This window comes from Dipodomys spectabilis, unplaced genomic scaffold (assembly GCF_019054845.1).
Source record: "Dipodomys spectabilis isolate Male_0828 unplaced genomic scaffold, ASM1905484v1 ptg000414l, whole genome shotgun sequence".
Taxonomy (NCBI): Eukaryota; Metazoa; Chordata; class Mammalia; order Rodentia; family Heteromyidae; genus Dipodomys; species Dipodomys spectabilis.
Genome location: NW_024871091.1, coordinates 3,167,940 through 3,187,739, shown reverse-complemented (window position 1 = coordinate 3,187,739; position 19,800 = coordinate 3,167,940). Strand labels below are relative to the sequence as shown.

Genomic DNA, 19,800 nt, shown 5'->3' with positions numbered 1-19,800 from the left:
TTAATTCAGCTCCATTAAATACAACAGATGCTGAACAGTGTGCTAGGGTGCTTAAAATGTAGTCACAGATAGGAAAGGAGAGACTCTTGCCTTCTATAGGCTCACCATGGGAACTGATGAAAAATTGATGACTACATATGCTCAGAGTTTGCAAACAGGAGTTTGCAGATACGTAACCAATTCATTAAGTATAAAACAACATGATCATACTATGGAGAAATTTGAGGAAATATGTCCAGATTCCTGATTGGAAGAAAATGGGAATTTTGTGGAATTCACAGAATTTGACATGACCCTGAAGAAACAAGTGAGTACATTTGTGGATGAAGATATAGAAAAGGCTGGGCAAAATGATGCCGTAAACTAACTATTGGGTTATGGAAGTAAGAAATATGTCAAGAGAACTATATTAGCTCATTGTGATTGGAATTCAAAGTAATAAGTAGGAAGATCATTTCAAAAACTGGCAGTTGGATATAGTAGTCAAACCCATAATCCCAGCTGCTTGGGAGGCAGAGGTAGGAGGATCTAGTGTTCAATGTTACCACAGGACAAGTTAGTAACACTCTATCTCAACAATAAAATATGAAGTGCTAAAGCATGGGTCAAGTGGTAGAGCACTCCTTTAGCAAGTGAGAGGCCTTGACTCAATCCCTAATATCATAAAAAAGGAAAGCTAGGTAGAGATAGATTTGAAACCATCTTGAAAATCTTCCTGTCATTTGTAGTTATGTGATTCGTTCCATGCTGTAATAACTTTGTTTGGGAGTTTTTTGTGGACTTTAGAAGCAAAGGCATAAATAGCAATACTAAGGGTTAAAATGATCATAATAACTATAGATGCAGCAGAGAGTAAAACTGTTCACAAAGTGTTTCAACATTGCAATTCAGAAATTATAATATCCAAATTCCTGGGAAAATAGATGGCTCTATCATCATTATTTTTTTAAAATTTCCCATTAAACAAGTACCAGGCAAATTCTAGTAAATATTAAGGGAACAAATAAATTCTAAATTATATAAATTTTTCCAGGGGAAAAGAGAATATTCCCAACTCATTTTATTGGTCTACACATGCCCTAGCACCAAAAACAGATGTGAAAAAAATGACAAATTAAAAATACATATGAATATAAGTGCTCCATATAAATGAAAAAAATGCCAAACAAAATATTAGCAAATGAAATTTAGCCATGCATAAAGAAGAAAACAACTCATGATCAAATTGGGTTCATTCCAAATATATAAGTTCATTTTAGTCCTGAAAAAAAAATTATGAGGCTTAACTACAGTGTTGCATTGAAAGATTAAAAATAGAGACAGGAAAGCACTATGCCAAATGATCGCCTCAAATGAAAATGCTTTTGAATGAAATTAGCATGCATTCACAATAAATTCTATTACCTAACCATAGGTGGGGTGGTAATTTCCCCAATCTGACAAAAGCTTACCATAGGAAAACTTTTGGAAATGTCACAACTCAATGGAAAAATGTAAGTATCCCTAATGGTATGTCTGTGATTCAACATTGAACTATAGGTAGTATCTAGTGCAGGAAGACAAAATGACAGAGTAGATGGCATAAGGTCTGGAGAGGTGGAAATAACTCTATCTGTAGATGATATGATTGGCTACATACAATAAGAGAATCTTACATGTTCTAGGAATCCTCTTAAGAGAATTTAATCAAGTTTCCAGATAGATGCTCTTACATGCAGATAATATTCCATTTCTCTAACTTTATCATACAGATATGGGCATTTATTTTGCTTTTCTAAGTTTAACTTTGTGTCATATCTACGCATATTTTACAGGTACTCATTGGGTGCATATTTCACTGGAAACATCAACAAAGAAAAAGTAACAACAAAAAAATTTTGGAAGGCAGAATGATCAGTGCTGCACTCTCTTAATATTCCAAGAAGTAGAGGGGAAGGTATGACCAGAACAGTCCTAAGGATGGACCAGCTGATTGCTGTCAAAAGACACTCAGTGGGGAAAGGAGTGAGAAAGAGGATCTGAATAGGGAAGCAAAGAGCCAGTCCCCACGTTTCTGTCCATATAGAATCCCCCTTCCACAGTAGTCTTTGTCTCATTGCATCTTTCCTCTGACAGCCCACCTTTGCTCCCCCTACTTGACACAATAAGATTTCCTAGGTCCACCCCCTCCCACCCCCACAAACCAATGGCTAATACTCGCAGTCCTACCGCAGCTCCCTGATTTGCTTCTTCTGGCCACTGCCTGCTTATCACAGACTCTGATAACCCTGGCCTGAGAATGGCATGCCAAAATGCATCAAGCAAATAACGATTTCCTGGGTCTGATTGACCCAGCTTCACTTCTTAGAATAAAAGTCAGAAATACCAACCTCATTATAAAAGCAGATCTTATTCACTTAAGTAGTGTCTATTAAAGACAGATAAGTAACTGGTCAAGCTGCTATCCACAGCTGATTCTGCCTGGGGCTTTTAGCTGCCAGGCACAGTGATGGAGATGACCCATTCTATGTCACAAATGACAAGGATTCTCTATCCTAAGCCTCTTCTGACTCCATTGTAAAAACCAAGGTGGTCCTTGGCTTCATTCCAGTCCAGGGACTGGGCAGCTGGCCACAGGCACTTGAACTTTTTGCCTTTAAGCCTTTTTATGTCCCTGTCCTCCCCCAGCCTCTCTATTTCTGGTTATCACTGATGGACTGAAAGGCAAGATGAGCCCAGGGACTTAGTAAGCTCTACCTAGGAACCACAGATGAGGCTTGGGAGGAGCAAGCAGTACTCTTGATTCTCCACCTACACTTCAAACACAGCAGCTCCAACTTTTGAACTTTGAACTATGAGACTTAGCATAAGGCTTCAGAGAGGAATTTTTGAATTCCTCTTTAGAGGAAAACCAATCAGCCTAAAAGATGTAGAAGCTGTGGATATAAAAAGACCTCTGGTCATATAAACAACTTACTCCTAAGAAGGCTAGAACCACAACTCAAAGTACTTCCAGCAATCTAGAGCTAGACTTGAGTGTGGCCAGGCCAGACTAATACATGTAGCATAATAACACAACATCCCCATGGACCACCTTCACAGGTTCATGGCTGGGGGGGGGGGGTGGGGAGAAAAGAGGGAGAGGAGCAGTAGGAGCAGAGGGAGGAGCAAGAAAGAGTGGGGAGAAGGGGGAAGGAGGGAGAGAGGAAACAAGATAAACTAAAAAAAGGAGGAAAGATGATTTCTTTGGGGCTGGAACACATCATAGTATAGCAGAACACTGGCTATGAGCTGGAGCTGGCAGAGTACACTGCCCAGCTTTCAGTGCTACAAGAGCTCCAAAGCACAACAGTAAAACAAGGCCTGTGTTAAGGACACGTGAACAGAAGATAAAGAGGCGAGGCAAAGCTACAAAATAGGCAGTTCAATCAGAAGGTGCTAATGTAACAGCAGAAGACAGAAAGAGGAGCAGCAGAAGAGAAAGGGGGTGAGACCAAAGGAAGGGCAGGAGACAGAAAAATGGAGAAATTCAGGACAATAAGAAGCTGAGCACCAGAATGGGAGGCCTTGAGCAGTACTAATAATAATACTAGAGATAATAAAGAACACTAGAGGTTTAATCAGAAGCCCTAACCCTCAAAGGGAGTCAGGACAGATTATCATATTATCACTCCAAAACTGTGCTTAAAGGGCTAAGCTGAAACTGCTTCCATAGAGCTGCAACACAGACAAGAGAAAAGACAGTGTTTCCATTTGAAAAATACAAATAGCCAAAGGTATCAGGATTCCTTCACTACAAAAGAAAAATGAAGACTGTTGATTACCACTTCCTTGACATGTACAAGCTCAGACACTAAGCACTAGACTGGAGAAGACGTCACAGCATTCCTAGGGCCTGGCTTCAGAGATGTAAAGGACCACTAACTTTGTAAGTCATTTTCCTTATCCTATATATGAGGCCACCATCTGCTCTCTGCTCTTTTTCCACAATAGTATGAATAAATTAAATAGAAATAGTTGCTCTGCCTTAGCATCTCGGTAATACATTGAGGGAAGACTGAGAAAGAGAAACATGTAAACGTTTGAGAAGCTCTCAGTGTGCTCAGGAATCAAGATGACTCATGCCTGTTAATATTGAACACGTCCATTGAGATTTGGAAAAGTGCTGCTACATCATACATGTCCTGGCTTCTGAGCCCCAATTCTGACCCTCTACTAAAATGCTGCTGTTGGTACCAAAGGCCACTCTCTCCTCAAAACTATTGTGACAAGAAGCCAATAATCCATTATCCCTCCAGAGATTATTAATATTGTGGTTTGGTTAGAAATCAATAACTATAATTTTTAATCATCCTTGAAGTCAAAAGCTACTGAATAGTGTGCTTGCAAATAGCGAAAAAACCCACAGTTTATTTTACTGCTGCTCCAACTGTAGCATTTGTTTCAAACAAATGCTATTATTTGTGGTTTATAATCAGACATGGTATCATATTTTAAGTGAGAAACAGGTTTACATTTTTTTTTAAAAAGAATGTGCTATGGATTTCATAGTACTTTAACTTTAAAGAAAACGGAAGGAGCTTTAGGAATAAAAATTATAAAGTATTACATCTCCAGAGTATATACAAAATATGTGTACCTTGAAAGAAATCAAAATTAAAACCACAATCTATTGTAGCACATAAAAGTAAATGGAGACTTTAAAATGAAGTTTAATATCTAAACAGAATACTTCATGTTCAACTTCATGCAGGGGCCTACAAAAGAACTCCAAAGGGTAGGAAGAAAGGATGTTCTAGAAATCCAGGCTTCTAGAAAATGAAAAAGTCTTTAGAATTTCAAGTTCAGGTTCACAAAGCAGATTACTTGAGTAAAGAGAAAGGGTATGGGGGAAAATTCAAGGCACAACCTGAAACAAGAGGAAGCTCCCCCAAACCTCAACCCTCTATTTGAAGTCTAGAAATCTAACATAGATGCCTGCCTGCCTTCCTTCCTTCCTTCCTTCCTTCCTTCCTTCCTTCCTTACTGTCACCTAGCAGCCTTCCTGAGAAAATGGCACCCAAGGCATACCATAGGATTTCTGCTTTCTTATCACGTAGGGATCCTCGTACTCACTTTCATCCAGTGCTTCAGCCTTGCACTGTCTTCCAAATTTCCCAACACAGAACAGGTCAACACCTTGCCTAGAGCTCATGAACAAGTAACTACCTCAGCAGTGCAGGATTTGTACTTTGGCCCTTAAGAGAGTTGTATCCATGAACTCGCTCAAAAGGTAAATTTCATCATGCTGATACCAAAACGAACTGATTCAAAACAGAACTTCAGAAAGATATCATTCATTCTGATACACAATATCCAATTATATACCGTCTTTACCCATCCCTTTCAGAAATGCAAGCATGTTACAAAGGCACACGCCCACTTCCATACCCGGCAAATCTTTTCCAACAGTTGTCCCAATAATGGTGATAAAACTGCTGAAGGTCTTAGAGAAGTGGGATAAAAGCAGGAGAATGGGTTCACAGGGAGATGTGAAATGCTTCCTTCCTCCATCTCTTTGCTTCTGACCCCTCTTCTTTCTGCACTCAAGGCACAGAACCAGCCCTGCCTCCTCTATGAAGCTGCCATGACTTTTCTCAACATTTCTAGGACATTTATAACCTTCACCACAATGGGATGTGAAAGTAAATAGCGACTGCACTTGCTAGGTACGGGCACCCCCTCCTCCCTGCTGATTTATAACATAATAATTACATCAGCAAACAGCCTGCTGAGGCTATGCTGCAGTAGAGAAATCAAAGTGTGCTTGGAGACAAACGTTCGTATTTTAAAGTCTATGCTTCTGCACACTACTGAAGCATGTGATCCTAAAAATAAGATATCTAACTTATCTGAGCCTAACTTCCCCATCTGCAAAATGAGAATGATAGAGGACACCTTCGTCAACTTGATCTGAGCTCTTTCACTGATGGATTGAGGTACTTATGCCGTTTGAGTGTCTTCTCACCTACGAGAGTGAAATAACAGCTCCTCTCCTGTTAGCTAATGAATGGAAGAACCTAGTCCACGGCTTGGCATATAATAATGCCTGAAGCATTAATATATTTCTCATCATGACACTGAGCCACACTTGATCCCTAACCTCAAGGGGCATTGGGTTTGACAAAGGAAAGATGATAGAGAAGCACCTCCCTCCTAGTACCTAGCAGCATTTCTCCCACACAGGCTGAGGGACACGTGATAGTACTAATCGTACAGTGAGAGCCTGAGGGGGGAGGGGGAAGGAAAGCCCATTCAGCTACAGGAACATGGGACAGTTCCATGTCCAAGGTTTTAAGAGGCCTGATTTGGTCCATCAAAATGCAGAAATTCATTTCAGGTAAGGACAATGAGGAACAGTCTTGAAAAATCATATGTAGATCCCTACACAGAAGAAAATGTACTTTGGGGGATATAGGAAGAGAAATGGAGGAAGTGAAGGAAGTCAATAGCCTTGGGAAAAGAAAGGATCCTAATCACTGATTCCCAAGTGGAAGTTTCCACTCCATATCTTCACTTACCTGCACTAAAATCCACTAGATAAACACCATGTTCAAAACAATGGGAAACAAGTGATGAGTTTGGTTCACAAGATGGATATGATAAGACTATACTTCAGGAAAATCAATCTGAATACTATGCAGAAGAAGCCAAATAGTTGATGATATTCATAACAGGGGAAACAATCCACTTGTTCATCAACTGTCTGGATAAGCACAGTAAATGATACCCATACAATGAAATACAACCGACCCGGCAAAAAGAAGTACTGATAGGTGTACCACGTAAGCCTTGAAAAATGATGCTAAGGGAAAGAAGTCAACCACAAAAGGCCACACATATAAGTCTACTATATGCGTGTCTATACTAGACAAGTCCTCACAAAAAGTAGATTCGTGGTTGCTTATAGTTGGGGGAAGAACACAGTCAGCAGAGAAAAGTGGCATGATAGCTCAGGGTTTGGCTTCTTCATTTCTTTGTTTCTTCTTTTTTAATGGTAGCTTAAATGAGGTAGTTTATTTGCTCTCATACACACACTGAAAGCAAATCTGGCAATGAATAGCCTGGTACTGGTACAATAGCTTGGTGATGTCATTAATGTTCTACATTCCTTTTACCTTTCTGGTTTGTAATTTTCCCCCACTGCAGTATTTTTAATTGGGTCTTTTTTTACATCATGAAAATATTATGAACTTGACTGTGATGGCCATTGTACATATTTGTGAATATACGAGAAATCACTGAATTGTTCCCCTTAAGAAGTGAGATTCAGCAAGGCGCCTGTGGCTCACACCTGTAATCCTAGCTACTGAGAAGGCTGAGATCTGAGGATCATGGTTCAAAGCCAGCCCGGGCAGGAAAGTCTGTGAGACTTTTTTCTCCAGTAAACCACTAGAAAACTGGAAGTGGCACTATGGCTCAAGCAGTAGAGCACCCAAGCCCAGATTTCAAGCCCCCCCCCCACACACACACACACATAGAAAAGAAGAAGTGAGATTTAGTAGAATTGTTTTAAGAGCAACCACAGAAGTGTAAATGTGTAGTGCTGATTGCCTGAGACTTAGAATTGAGGACAGACTAGGAACAACTCAGAAAGAAAGAGGCGAGAACACAGTCTCATATGTCAAAAGAAAGGCAGGCTACCAGTATTTTTTAGAACCTGTAACAGAGATGGAAGTGTCTTAGACAGGTGGCTTATAAACAGGTATTTCTTTTTTACCGAACCACAGAGAAGTCTTGCAACTTATCCAAAGCCAGCCAGCTACTAGGCTACAGAAGTGTTATATCAAGCCCAAGATTCCTCCTTATAGATTCAGTGTGGCGTTGTGTAAATCAAGCACCAGAAACAACTGAAGGAAAGCTGGCTTTTGCCTGCAGGAGCCCAGAGTTTTGTAATTGTCTGCTCACTGTGGTGTTACTGACCTTGCACTTAGGAACTTATAGGGCTGAATGGAAAACCAGCCTGCACAGATGGGATGGGAACAGAGAATAATCAGCTGGGGCTGGTGAGATGTTTATCACTGGTGCTTCTGCTAGCTGATTTAAATATTTTAATCAATCACTTCATTGAGCTTAGACTCAGAGAAAACGTGAGCAAAGAAGGTGACTTCTATGTTAGGATTTCCAATTTACTGATGAAAAATATGGGCAAGATACTACAGAGGGTTCGAAAAGGGCTTTGGCATTCTTCACAGATGCGTTTGAAAGTCTCTGTTGCCAAGTGCAAAGCAGGCTGGCCTGCGGATGCCATCAGTGCCATAGACACCAAGGAGAAACCAAGACTCCGAGAAACTAGTGGGAGGGGAGTAAGAGTCCATGAGCAGCAACTCTGAGAGGACACCATCAGTTCTGCTGAACAGATGCGGAAAGAAAGCCCCAGGATATTTCCAGAAGGTTGCAGAAGCTTGCGAATTATTCTTTGTGCAGAGGCCAGGCTATTTTTTCCATTGTTATTTTCACTTTTAATATGTATCACACCCTGGGGATACAAAGCATAATTGAGACACAGTCCTACCCTGAAGGAGTACACAGGCTGTGGACAGGTCAACTGAAAAGAAAAAAAAATGTGTAATGCTAGGTGCTTTCTAAAGGAGCGCATGGCTCATTATAATAATGATTACTGAGGAAGTTGCCATACGAAATTATGGTGCTGTGGTGAAACGCATATTATAGCCTGTTCCTGTAACATGGCTCTCCCTGAAACAAAAGCAACTGGTTACTTGTCATAAATGTACTATATACAAGAACTCACTTTACAAGGCAAAGCAACAAAATAAACCAGGACTTGCAGATGGAAAGTGATCAAACAGCCTTAGGTCACTGATAAAATATGCTGATCCTGAAATATTTATCCTTCACTGCTGAAAAGAGAAAGATCGGGTTATGAAAGCTAGCCTCTTTTGCCATCTGGCAGGGTGAAGTCTGAAGCTCTAGTACATCTTGGGAAGGCAAGGTTAAAATAAATATTTAGAGAAGAAAGTGAAAGATGACAAAATGAAGGGGGGAAGAGAGGGGACAAAGAAGTACCTTTGACGTCAGCCCTCATCTTCTGAGTTCTAGCACACCATGCAGTATGAAGATTCTGTCATTCACGAACGGTATTCAATCCCTCCCAACATAAAATCTAACCTGACATAGGGTACTGAATAGAAGGAAGAGGAGGAGACACTGAAGAGAAAGGAAAAGAAGTGGTAAGAGATGGAAAGAGCAGTCACTTTATTTCACACCTAGTATTACCTCACTTAATTCATGAGAACACACAGAGCTGAGGAACGTGGATTCCAATCTTGGCACTGGCTCTTCCTAGCTGACTACCTCACACTTCTGTTTTCTTATTGGTAAAAATGAAATAATAATTCTGCGCTTGACCATTAGAAAGACTCAAGACCTAAAGAAAGGATGGAAGAATTCTAAAATGAACTCCTACACATGCTATTTTCTCCATAATGGAAATAATTTTACTTCCCATAGTGAAACACTGACAAGTTGTTTTTTGCTTCTGCTGCTGCTGTTATCATTGTTATCTGTTTTTGAGTCAGGTTGTCAGGATGGCAGCCTAGGCTGGCTTCAAACTGGCCATCCTCCTGCTTCTGCCTCCCAGGTGCTAGGATCACATATTTGGTCCACTTTTAATTATGACATAAAATAATGTGCCCGAAGCCTGGTGTGCTGGTGCATGCCTCTAATCCCAGTACTGTGACAGCTGAGGGCAACATGATCTTATGTTTAAGGCCAGCCTGAGATACTGAGAGTTAGAGGTGATTAAAGTACACTTCTGTAGTTGTTTCTTTTACCTCCAATGAGGCACAGGAACCTATGTACAAAAATGCATTTGGAAGATTAAATGTGACAAACCTAGAGAGTCCTGAGATGAGCAGTTGGGCAAATGCTCTAGGCTGTTGACTGCTGAGCCCCTAATGCTTCTGGAGGCCTGCTGTGCCCAGGCTGAACTTGACTGACTGTGAGACAGAGGCACGAGGAAACACATGTGATAGATTCAGTTTTAAGAGGAGGCCAATTTAGCCCATGGGCAACATTTTGCTTTGTCAGTCTTCTGGTCTTAGGAAAGTCATACAAACTCAGGATAGAAAAAAAAAGAAAGAAAGAAAAAGATAATGTAAATGCAAGGAAATGGAATCAACTAAAAATGTGACATAACTGACTACACACAACTATGCTTAATGCTCTTCTGTAGATATTTTAAGATCTCCTTCAATACAAAAAGCAAGGATTTTGGAAATAATGAGGATAGACAATCATCTTGCTAAAACAGATTTTTTTTACAAAAATAAGTGGGGTTTATATAAAAAAGGAAAAAAAAATTAGATAATGAATGCAAGGAAGAAATGGAACAGCATCATTTGAGAAGCACCATAACCTTTCTACTTGTTATCCTGACACTTATTAGAACCTAGTCCTGTGATAGCTATCTTTCCCTGTTATCGGAAACAGAATCTGCTCATTAAAGTTTACTTAACAACTAACCCGGAAGTGAGAGGCTCCCAGCTCTGCACACATATCCTGTGTAAAACACTTCAATAAGCAAGAAGAGAATTTGAACCATACTATTTGGGTCAGAGCACTTGCTATATGTTCATGGATGATGATGATTATGGTGATGGTGGGGCTAATTCCTTCATCCAAAAAGGGAGGAAGGAGCAATAATTCTACTTAACTATAGTATGAGGATGAAATACATTATTATTAACTTGCTGGGTGCCTGAAACTCATGTCTATATTCCTAGCTCCTCTGGAGGGTAAAAGCTGAAGATCACAGTTTGAAGCCAGACAGAGTAGACAAATCCAGGAGAGTTTTATCTAACCAGTAAAAAACTAAAAGTGGAGCTGTGGCTCAAGTGGGACAGCATCATCCTTCAAAAGGAAAACCTAAGAGTCTGTGCCCAGGGGGAGGGAAGGGATGGTAGGAGAAAAACAAAGGAGGGGTAACAATGTTCGAAAAGAAATGTACTCATTCCCTTACTCATGTAACTGTAACCCCTCTGTACAGCATCTTTACAAGAAAATAAAACTTAAAAAAAAGAAACATATTTTTGAAGCTTAAAAAAAAAAGAGACAGTACCCAGGCTGAATTCAAGCTCTAGTACCAGCATGTGCACACACCTGTGCACACACACACACACACCCACAAAGATTAAGTAATAAGCTTATAACATTGACTGTCACATATGAAGCTATATAATTTTTTTATAAATGTATATTTATTTTTATATAAATGCATAAAATACATATGTGTTAGTATATTTACATAAAGAACAAATAGGCATATGCATTATAGATATTTACATGGAAGATGATTGCAAGGCCCAGGCAATCTTTCTACATTTCCAGCTTTGTGTGCTTGCAGTCCTGGCAAGCAATGTTGTAAATTATTTGCAGCAATATTCCAGTTCTAGTCTCTAGCACTGCAGGCAGTGAAAGCCAAATCAAGTAGGTAGTTTCCTTTGCCTGGGCTGCAGAATTCGTCATGATTCCTGAAATGTAGCTTCCACGTGATGGTTTCCCATTTGACCACATCTCTGGATGGGAAAGCCAGAGTAGCTCATTTCAGTGAGACAGTTCTGTGGTGGCTTTCAGGGTGTCATCTTTGTAGAGACCCACAGGAGAGCTCCCACCTTCACATGCCCTAGTGCTTTTTACGTATCCCACTAAAAACATTTAAGTACCCATCTTGTCTTTTTTATTTTTTTTTATTTTTGGCTTACAGAAGAAATGTTGATGGCTATACTGACTGGAGTGAAGAGAGGAAGTGTCACCAGCTGATGGCAACAGCTTCAACAACGTTGCAGGGATGTAAGGGACATGTCCTGGTGGCTGCAAGGGGGCAGGGTCTCCTGGAGAGCAGACAATCACAGCAAGTCTGGCAGAGTCTTGCTATGGGTATGGGACCTAATGCACTAAAATGTACCCCCTGAAGAAGTTTTGGAATGTCAGACAGGACTGGAAATTATTGCATCCTCCCCCACAAGGCAAGGCTGGGAGATCCTCAGAACCATTAAAACTCTCAAGAGAACTTTGAGAACTAGGGAAAGAAAATCTGGAGCTCTCAAAATATGGCACCAGAATCCAAAAAGAAAAGATGATTTTAGCAGGAAGGATAAAGACAGCATCGAGGCTGCCCAAGACTACATGACTTTATTACTTTGAAACAGAAATTTTTGATTAAAGTATATCAATATTAACTCTATTTTATAGGATTTGAGTACTTCTGCCAAGACAGTTCTGGTGCAGTATTGCAGAAAATGTCCCCACTGAAACTGTTTCAGTTTATGAATGCTATCTATTTCTAGAAAGAGAAAAAACACCACTGCTTGTCATAAATGGGAAAAGTTTACATAAGAGAAACAAAACAGAACACTCAAAATGAACAGTACATTTAAAATAAATTTCTTCAGTACTGCCAAAAATACACACAACAAATAGCTCATACCTTTTCCCCATTCTAAATTCCTTGCACAAGAAGCATTTTTTTCAAACTCCAGATTTTTACCTGACATATTAAAATTTAATCAGTACTTACTGAAGGACACCTCCCCCACCATGTTCTTCTACATAGAAAAATTAATCGTGAGCAGAAACATTGCAAAGTATTCTTCCATGGCTATTGGACAATAGAAACAATAATAAATTCCCCAAGACCAGTAAAAAGTAAAGTTGGAGTTTTGTTCTCTTATTCTTTTGTTAACTTTTTTAGTTTCAGACCTGAGGCTTGAACTCAGGGCCTAGCACTGTCCTTGATCTTTTATTCTAAAGGCTACCACTCTACACTTGAGCCACAGCTCCACTTCCAGCTTTTTCTGGTAGTTAATTGGAGTCTCACAAACTTCTCTGCCTGGATTGGCTTCAAACCGCAGTCCTCAGATCTCAGCCTCCTGAGTAGCAAAGATTACAGATGTGAATGATGAGCATCTAGCTACCAATTACTTATTTTAAGAAGACAGAAAACCACATGCTCTTAGAGGCAAATAGATGTAGACTTGAGTTCTGGCTGTAATACCCATATGCATGCACTTCTGCAAGTTTTTTTTCATATTGTATACATGAGTGTGCCAGTACTCAGGTTTAAACTCAGGACCTCATACTCTCGCTTCACTTTTTCACTCAAAGCTGGTGCTCTATCATTTCAACCATACCTCCACTTCTGGCTTTCTGTTGGTTAATTAGAGATAAAAAAAAAACTCTCAGCTTTGCTTGCCTGGGCTAGCTTCAACTCTCAGTCCTCATATTTCAGCCTTCCGAGGAAGTAGCATTACAGGCACTATCCACTAGCACCTGGCTTCTCTCCATATCTTTGAAGCCTTGATTTTCTCAACTGTGAAATGGAAGTTCTCAGACAGTTACTTCAATGGGCTGTTATGAGATAAACTGAATCATATTTATACAAAGCACCACAGGATTGAATATTAATAATCTCTCAGTTACCATTAATCATCAAGTTATACTGCCTGTTCACAGTTATGACTTTGAGATTCACACATATAACACAATTCTGAAGTATGCTGATCAATGATACTTTTTTCAAAGAAAAAAATCCCAACAACCATCACTACTGTCTAATCTTAAAATACTCATTACCCTTAAAAAGAAATTTTATACCCTTTAGCAAGTCACTCAAATACCTTTTAAATTCCAATGAAAGGTTGCTAAATGTTTACATCTAGGAGCGAATCACAACTGGATTATAACCCAGGCTTTATGATTTACTAGCTGTGTGACCCCTGTGCATTTCCTTCTTTGCCTATCTTGCATACCATTCAACTAGAAAGTATCCCCTGGACCTTGAAAAGCACTTTCATGCATAGCAATTACAAGATGGGGGTCATGCATGAATTACCTATGTGTGTACATGTTTGTGTTTCTTTTTGTTTAGAGCAGGCCTCATGGCCAGAAAACAAAATTAAAATGGTGTTTTGAGGTCTATGGCAAAAAAAAAAAAAAATATATATATATATATATATATATATATATATATATATATTCTCATCTAATGTCAAGTAAAGGTAATTTTTTAGGGGGGTCCAGTCGTGGGGCCTGAACTCTGGGCCTGGGTGCTGTCCCTCAGCTCTTCAGCTCAAGGCTAGCTCTGTACCACTTGAGCCACAGTGCCACTTCCAGCTTTTTCTGCTTATATGGTGCTGGAGAATTGAACCCAGGGCCTCATGCATGCAAGGCAAGTGCTCTACCACTGAGCCAACTTCCCAATCCCCAAGTAAAGGTAATTTTATCCAAAGGCTGTATCTACCAAAACCATGCCATATTATCGCAATTAGTGACTGGATTTATCTGAAAAGACCTAGTAGAATTTAGTCACATTCCAAAGGCATATGCCAAGCTGCCATCTTCCTCTTCTAACAGCCTTTCTCTCTTCATCTCAGGGCAAGAACCTGCAGGCTCTTTAACAGTTTTTTGTTAACTAAATACTTACAAAGCTATACACTGTGGAGTCATGATTTAGAAATGACTGTTTCATGCCAACTACGCTTTGTTAACATCCATGTCACCTTGCTGGAATCATTTTTTTTTTTCAGGAATGAAATAGGGAATTATACTTCCGTCATCATGCATTCTGCAATAGTAGCAGGTAAGTGGGAGGTGGAAAACCCCTGCTAAAAATATAAAACTATTCACTATTCAATAGCAAATGTTGCTGTTTCAAAGTTGGCTGAGGGCTGATTATATTTAGCCTACCATTTGAAATACAAGGGTAAATTTTAATATAGTATTTCTTTACCCTTTAGGAAGACTCCATTCAAATTTCTTTAACTTCCTGTGCATGCCATTTACATGGTGGATAAGAGACAGCATGATAGAGGAGAAACAGCCCTAGTATGAGAGGCAGTGTGATGACCAATAACTGCCTGCCTTGGCTAATCTGAAACTTGATTTCCACTTCCAGAAAATTATGGGGACTGAACTGGGGATGAATAAGGCCCCTTCTAGCTCTAATATTCTCAGATTCTCTGGTATCTCTAGGCAAGGCAAAACTGATTTCCAATTCTTTTTTTCACCCAGTTAATCTAAATAATTAATGTCACTTATACCGTTGTATGACAGGTCTTCGAATGACTTAATCCTAAATTACTCTGAGAAGAACAGAGAACTCAAGTCTCCTTCTAAGGTCTCACGTCCTGGTTAACTGGAAATTGTCTTAATATTGAGAATATGGAAAAATTCATACTCATGGAAAAAATGCCCTCTGTAGAATTTGCTAGAAGAGGCTTGAATTGCTTGACTGGAAAGTAAACAAATTCCATTAAGAAGAAAAATCCAAAGTGGTTGAACAAGTTTACACTCCCACCAACAATGCAGTAAGGTTCCCTTCTGTCCACATCCCCTCCAGCATCTGTTGTTACTAGAGTTCTTGATTACAGCCATTCTAACTGGGGTGAGGTGATATCTCAATGTTGTTTTGATTTGCATTTCTTTTATGGCTAGAGAAGTTGAGCATTTCTTCATGTGCCTAGATTTCCTTTGTAAAATACAATGATCTAAAACTTAGAAGTGCAAAATAAATGAACCGGGGCAACTCTTCACAATAAGAAAAAAGATGGGCAGCCAGGTGCTGGTGGCTCACGCCTGTAATCCTAGCTACTCAAGAGGCTGAGATCTGAGGATCAAAGCCAGCCCGGGCAGGAAAGTCCATGAGACTCTTATCTCCAACAAACCAACAAGAAAACTTGAAGTGGTGCTGTGGCTCAAGTGGTAGAGTGCATTCCTTGAGCTGAAGAGCTGAGGGACAGCACCCAGGTGCAGTTTCAGCCCCACAACTGCCAACAAAGAAGATGGGCACATAGTCCAACAGACCTGGCTTTGATATTAACTAAGCCAGTTCTTTTTAGCAACTAGACATTTCTTGGGTACTGGTAAAATGCCAGTCCCTGTCTACCTTTACTAGAATTCCTTATAAGAGGAGTGTGTGTGTGTGTGTGTGTGTGTGTGTGTGTGTGTGTGTGTCCCCACTATTTAAACAATTGTGTACTTATAGTAAGAAGGGAGGAGAGGGAAGGAGAAGGAAGGGAAAGCGAGAGAGGAGGGGGAGGGGAAGGGAAAGGAGAGAGGAGTTAATTTAGAAAAATATAAAGAAATTTATTAACAAAAGCAACTAGACCTCTGATTGTAGGCTATTTGAAATCTTAACAAGGCTCATTGCTAATTTTCTGAAATGGTTGGGTGCTCATATTATGGTGTTAGAATTAATATCCTTGGCCAGGTGCTGGTGGTTCATGTCTGTAATCCTACCTACCCAGGAGGCTGAGATGAGATCTGAAGAGTTCAGTTCAAAGCACACTAGGCAGGAAAATCCATGAGACTCTCATCTCCAATTAAGGACCAAAACAAGTAGAGATGTGGCTCAAGTGTTAGAGAGGCAGCCTTGAACAAAAATCCCAAGGGACAGTGCCCAGATCCTGAGTTCAAGCTACAGTATTGGCACACACACAAATAATTAATATCCTTAATTCATTTTGTTAATTTTTAGCATATCTTATTTTCCAGCATTATTTTTCCTCTTAGATCAAGAAAATGCAGAAATAGATATTTCTAATTTATGCCACAAGACCAACTTGTTTTGAACAATTACTATATGACAATTTGTAATAATTCAATTGTATTTTTGTCTATTCTGGTATTTGAATGCTTCACATTAATATTGTTTTGACATATTTTTGAATGCTGAAAAAGAATATGAATATTAATATGAATAAAGGAAATTTATCTTCTCATTGTCAATCTGAAAGCTGATTTCCTCAAAAAAAAAACCTAAAGCAATACTGAAAGATGTTCTGGAAGTTGTATCCTGTTGCTTCTAGCTGGTGAAGAAAGGAAAAAGGAAAGCAAAAAATTATGTAATTCTGCTTTTGCACTGTGTCTCATCAGCCAAGAAGAAAGAAAGGAATACCAGGGGGAATATTAACAAGTCAATGAAAGGCTAAATTGAAGAACTTCCTGCAGAGGGAGGTTGGTACAGAGTGATCATGTTCCATCTCCACTCTAGTAAACACCTGACTCCCAATGGCTACACTTCCCTAGGGACCCTTCTTGAGAAAGCAAATCAAACCATTTTACTTCCCAAGATGAGATGTTCTTCCAAGTTGGATATTAAAGTATCAGCCACAGTGCTACATGAATAACAACCACACTGTGAAGACCTCTGAAGGGAAATCCAAAATAGGAACAAGTAACATTAAATAAGACTGTAACATGTTCCTGATTCTGTGCAAGGGCCCCTTAGGAGTAACCACTTAGGGGAAAACATCATTTAGAGACTAGAGACCATTTAGTCTAGGATCTTCAACTGGGAATGAGTTTCCTCTTCTCCTAAGAACATTGAATAATATCTAGAGACATGTTTGATTGTTATAACTGGGCCTGGTGATGCTATTGGCCTCTATGCAGTAGAAACCAAAGATTCTGCTACTTAAAAATATTAAACCCCCTCCAAATAAACCCTCAGTAAAACAACAACACAAGTAATAAATGAGCTAAAGATTTAAAGAGAGACTTCTCAGAAGAAGTAAGAAAGGCCAATAGACACATGAAGAAATGTTGAACATCTGGCCATAAAAGAAATGCAAATCAAAACAACATTGAGATTCTAACTCACCCCACTTAGAATGACCATTATCAAGAAAATTAATAACAGATGCTGGTAGGGATGTGGCCAAAAGGGAACTGTTGGTGGGAGTATAAACTTGTTTAACCACTCTGGAAAGCAGTATAGAGGTTCCTCAAAACATTAAACATAAAGCTTCCCTATGACCCAACAATCCCACTCCTGGGCATTTATCCAATACACCACAAACAAGGACACACTAAAGCTACCAATACAACTGTGTTCACTGCAGCATTATTTGCCATAGTAAAGATATGGAATCAACCCAGATGCCTCTCAGTGGATGAATGGATCAAGAAAATGTGGTATATATACACAATGGAATTTGATTTGTCCATCAGAAAGAATGTTATTGTACCATTTGTATAGAAATGGAAAGACTTGGAAAATTTACATTAAGTTAAACCAGCCATACCCAGAGAAACATAGGTTACATGGCTTCTCGCATTTGTAATAACTAGAATGTGCCTATAAATGTACAAGACTCTGTATAGTAAAAAAAAATACACTGGGACATGATAAATTACACAGATCTCTAGGCACATAGTAAGACCAAAGAAGGGCATTCTTCTAAGGAAAGGAACAATACTTATGGGTATCTGATAATATAAAGTCATACTTATTAAAATAAACTCTAGGAAATGGAAACAAGGGTTATTTTCTTTGCTGTTGTTTTTGTTTTCTTTTTTATATTGTTTGTATATCTATCTGTCCTTGGGAAGGTAAGGAGAACATAGAAATGATAGGAGAAAGAGTGAACAAATGCAGCAGAGGTACTCACTAGACATTATGTTGAAAATGAATTTTACAATATGTGGGTGGGGAAAGGAGGGAAAACCTAACCACGAGGAAAGGGGTGACATTTTCCCAAAAGAAATGTGCTCATTCAAAAAATAAAATACCTAGGAATTAACTTAACCAAAGAACTGAAGGACCTCTATGACGAAACTTTAAAAACCTGAAAAAGGAAATCAAAACAGAACTTAGAAAGTGGCAAAACCTCCCATGCTCCTGAATTGGAAAGATCAACATTGTGAAAATGGCAATACTTCCTAAGGCTATCTACAAATTCAATGTGATACCTATCAATATTCCAACCTCATTCTTCAAAGAAATAGAAGAGGCAATCCAAAAATTCATATGGAACAATAAAAGACCCCAAATAGCAAAAACAATCCTTAACAGAAAGAACAGTGCTGCTGTATTTGAGGTTGGTATAATGTGTGGAGGGGAAGGGACAAAACAAATAATTTTAATAGGGATACAGGTAGATCCATTGCAATAATGAGATGTACAAGTCATTATATGGAAAAACAAACTTTACAGCTTTGGTGGGGGGAGGAGGAGGATTGGGGGGGCGGGAGGGGGGAGGATGGGAAGGGATGGGAAGGGGAAACAAAGGCGGAGGCTACAATGTTTGATAAGAAATATACTCATTATTTTGCCCATGTAATTGTAACCCCTCTGTACAGTATTTTCACAATTAAAAAAAAAAAGAAAAAACTAGGCTATTATAGCCCAAAACAATTTTCATTATCTTTGTAAAGGTACAATTATGTGCCAAGAAAACAATATAAACCTCCCAATACAAAAATAAGCAGGGTATCTGTGTTGATTCTTGTGGGATGACCATGAGTGACCAAAGAAACATTTAAGTAGGCCAGGAATAAAATAAAACAAAAGAAAGAACAGTGCTGGAGGAATATCAATACCAAATTTCAAACTCTAGTACAAAGCCATAGTAATCAAAACAGCTTGGTATTGGCACAAGAACAGACCTCAGGACCAATGGAATAGAATTGAAAACCCAGAAATGAACCCACAGACCTATACCCATCTAATCTTCGATAAGGGAGCTAAAAAAGTAGAATGGAAGAAAGACAGCCTTTTCAGTAAATGGTGCAGGCAAAATTGGTTAAATACTTGTAGAAAACTAAAGCTAGATCCTTATCACCCCGCACCAGAATCAACTCCAAATGGATCCAAGACCTCAGTGTGAAAGTAGACACTCTGAAAACATTACAGGATGGAATAGGAAAAACCCTAGGTCTCCTTGGCACAGGCCAAAATTTTCTTAATAGAGACCCAGAAACACAAAAAATCAAAAAAAGGTTGGACAAATGGGATTGCATGAAATTGCTGAGCTTCTGCAT

General features: G+C 39.2%; 1 protein-coding gene and 1 long non-coding RNA gene across 3 annotated transcripts in view; one reads left to right on the top strand and one right to left on the bottom strand.

Moving 5' to 3' along the window:
* The window catches only part of Fgf13 (fibroblast growth factor 13), a 485,628-nt gene that overhangs the window by 392,683 nt on the left and 73,145 nt on the right, over nt 1–19,800 (bottom strand). The window lies entirely within an intron of this gene.
* On the top strand, nt 707–19,308 carry LOC122097100. Its single transcript, XR_006145469.1, has 3 exons — nt 707–717; nt 7,382–7,384; nt 19,145–19,308. It is a non-coding gene; the product is annotated as an uncharacterized LOC122097100 (long non-coding RNA).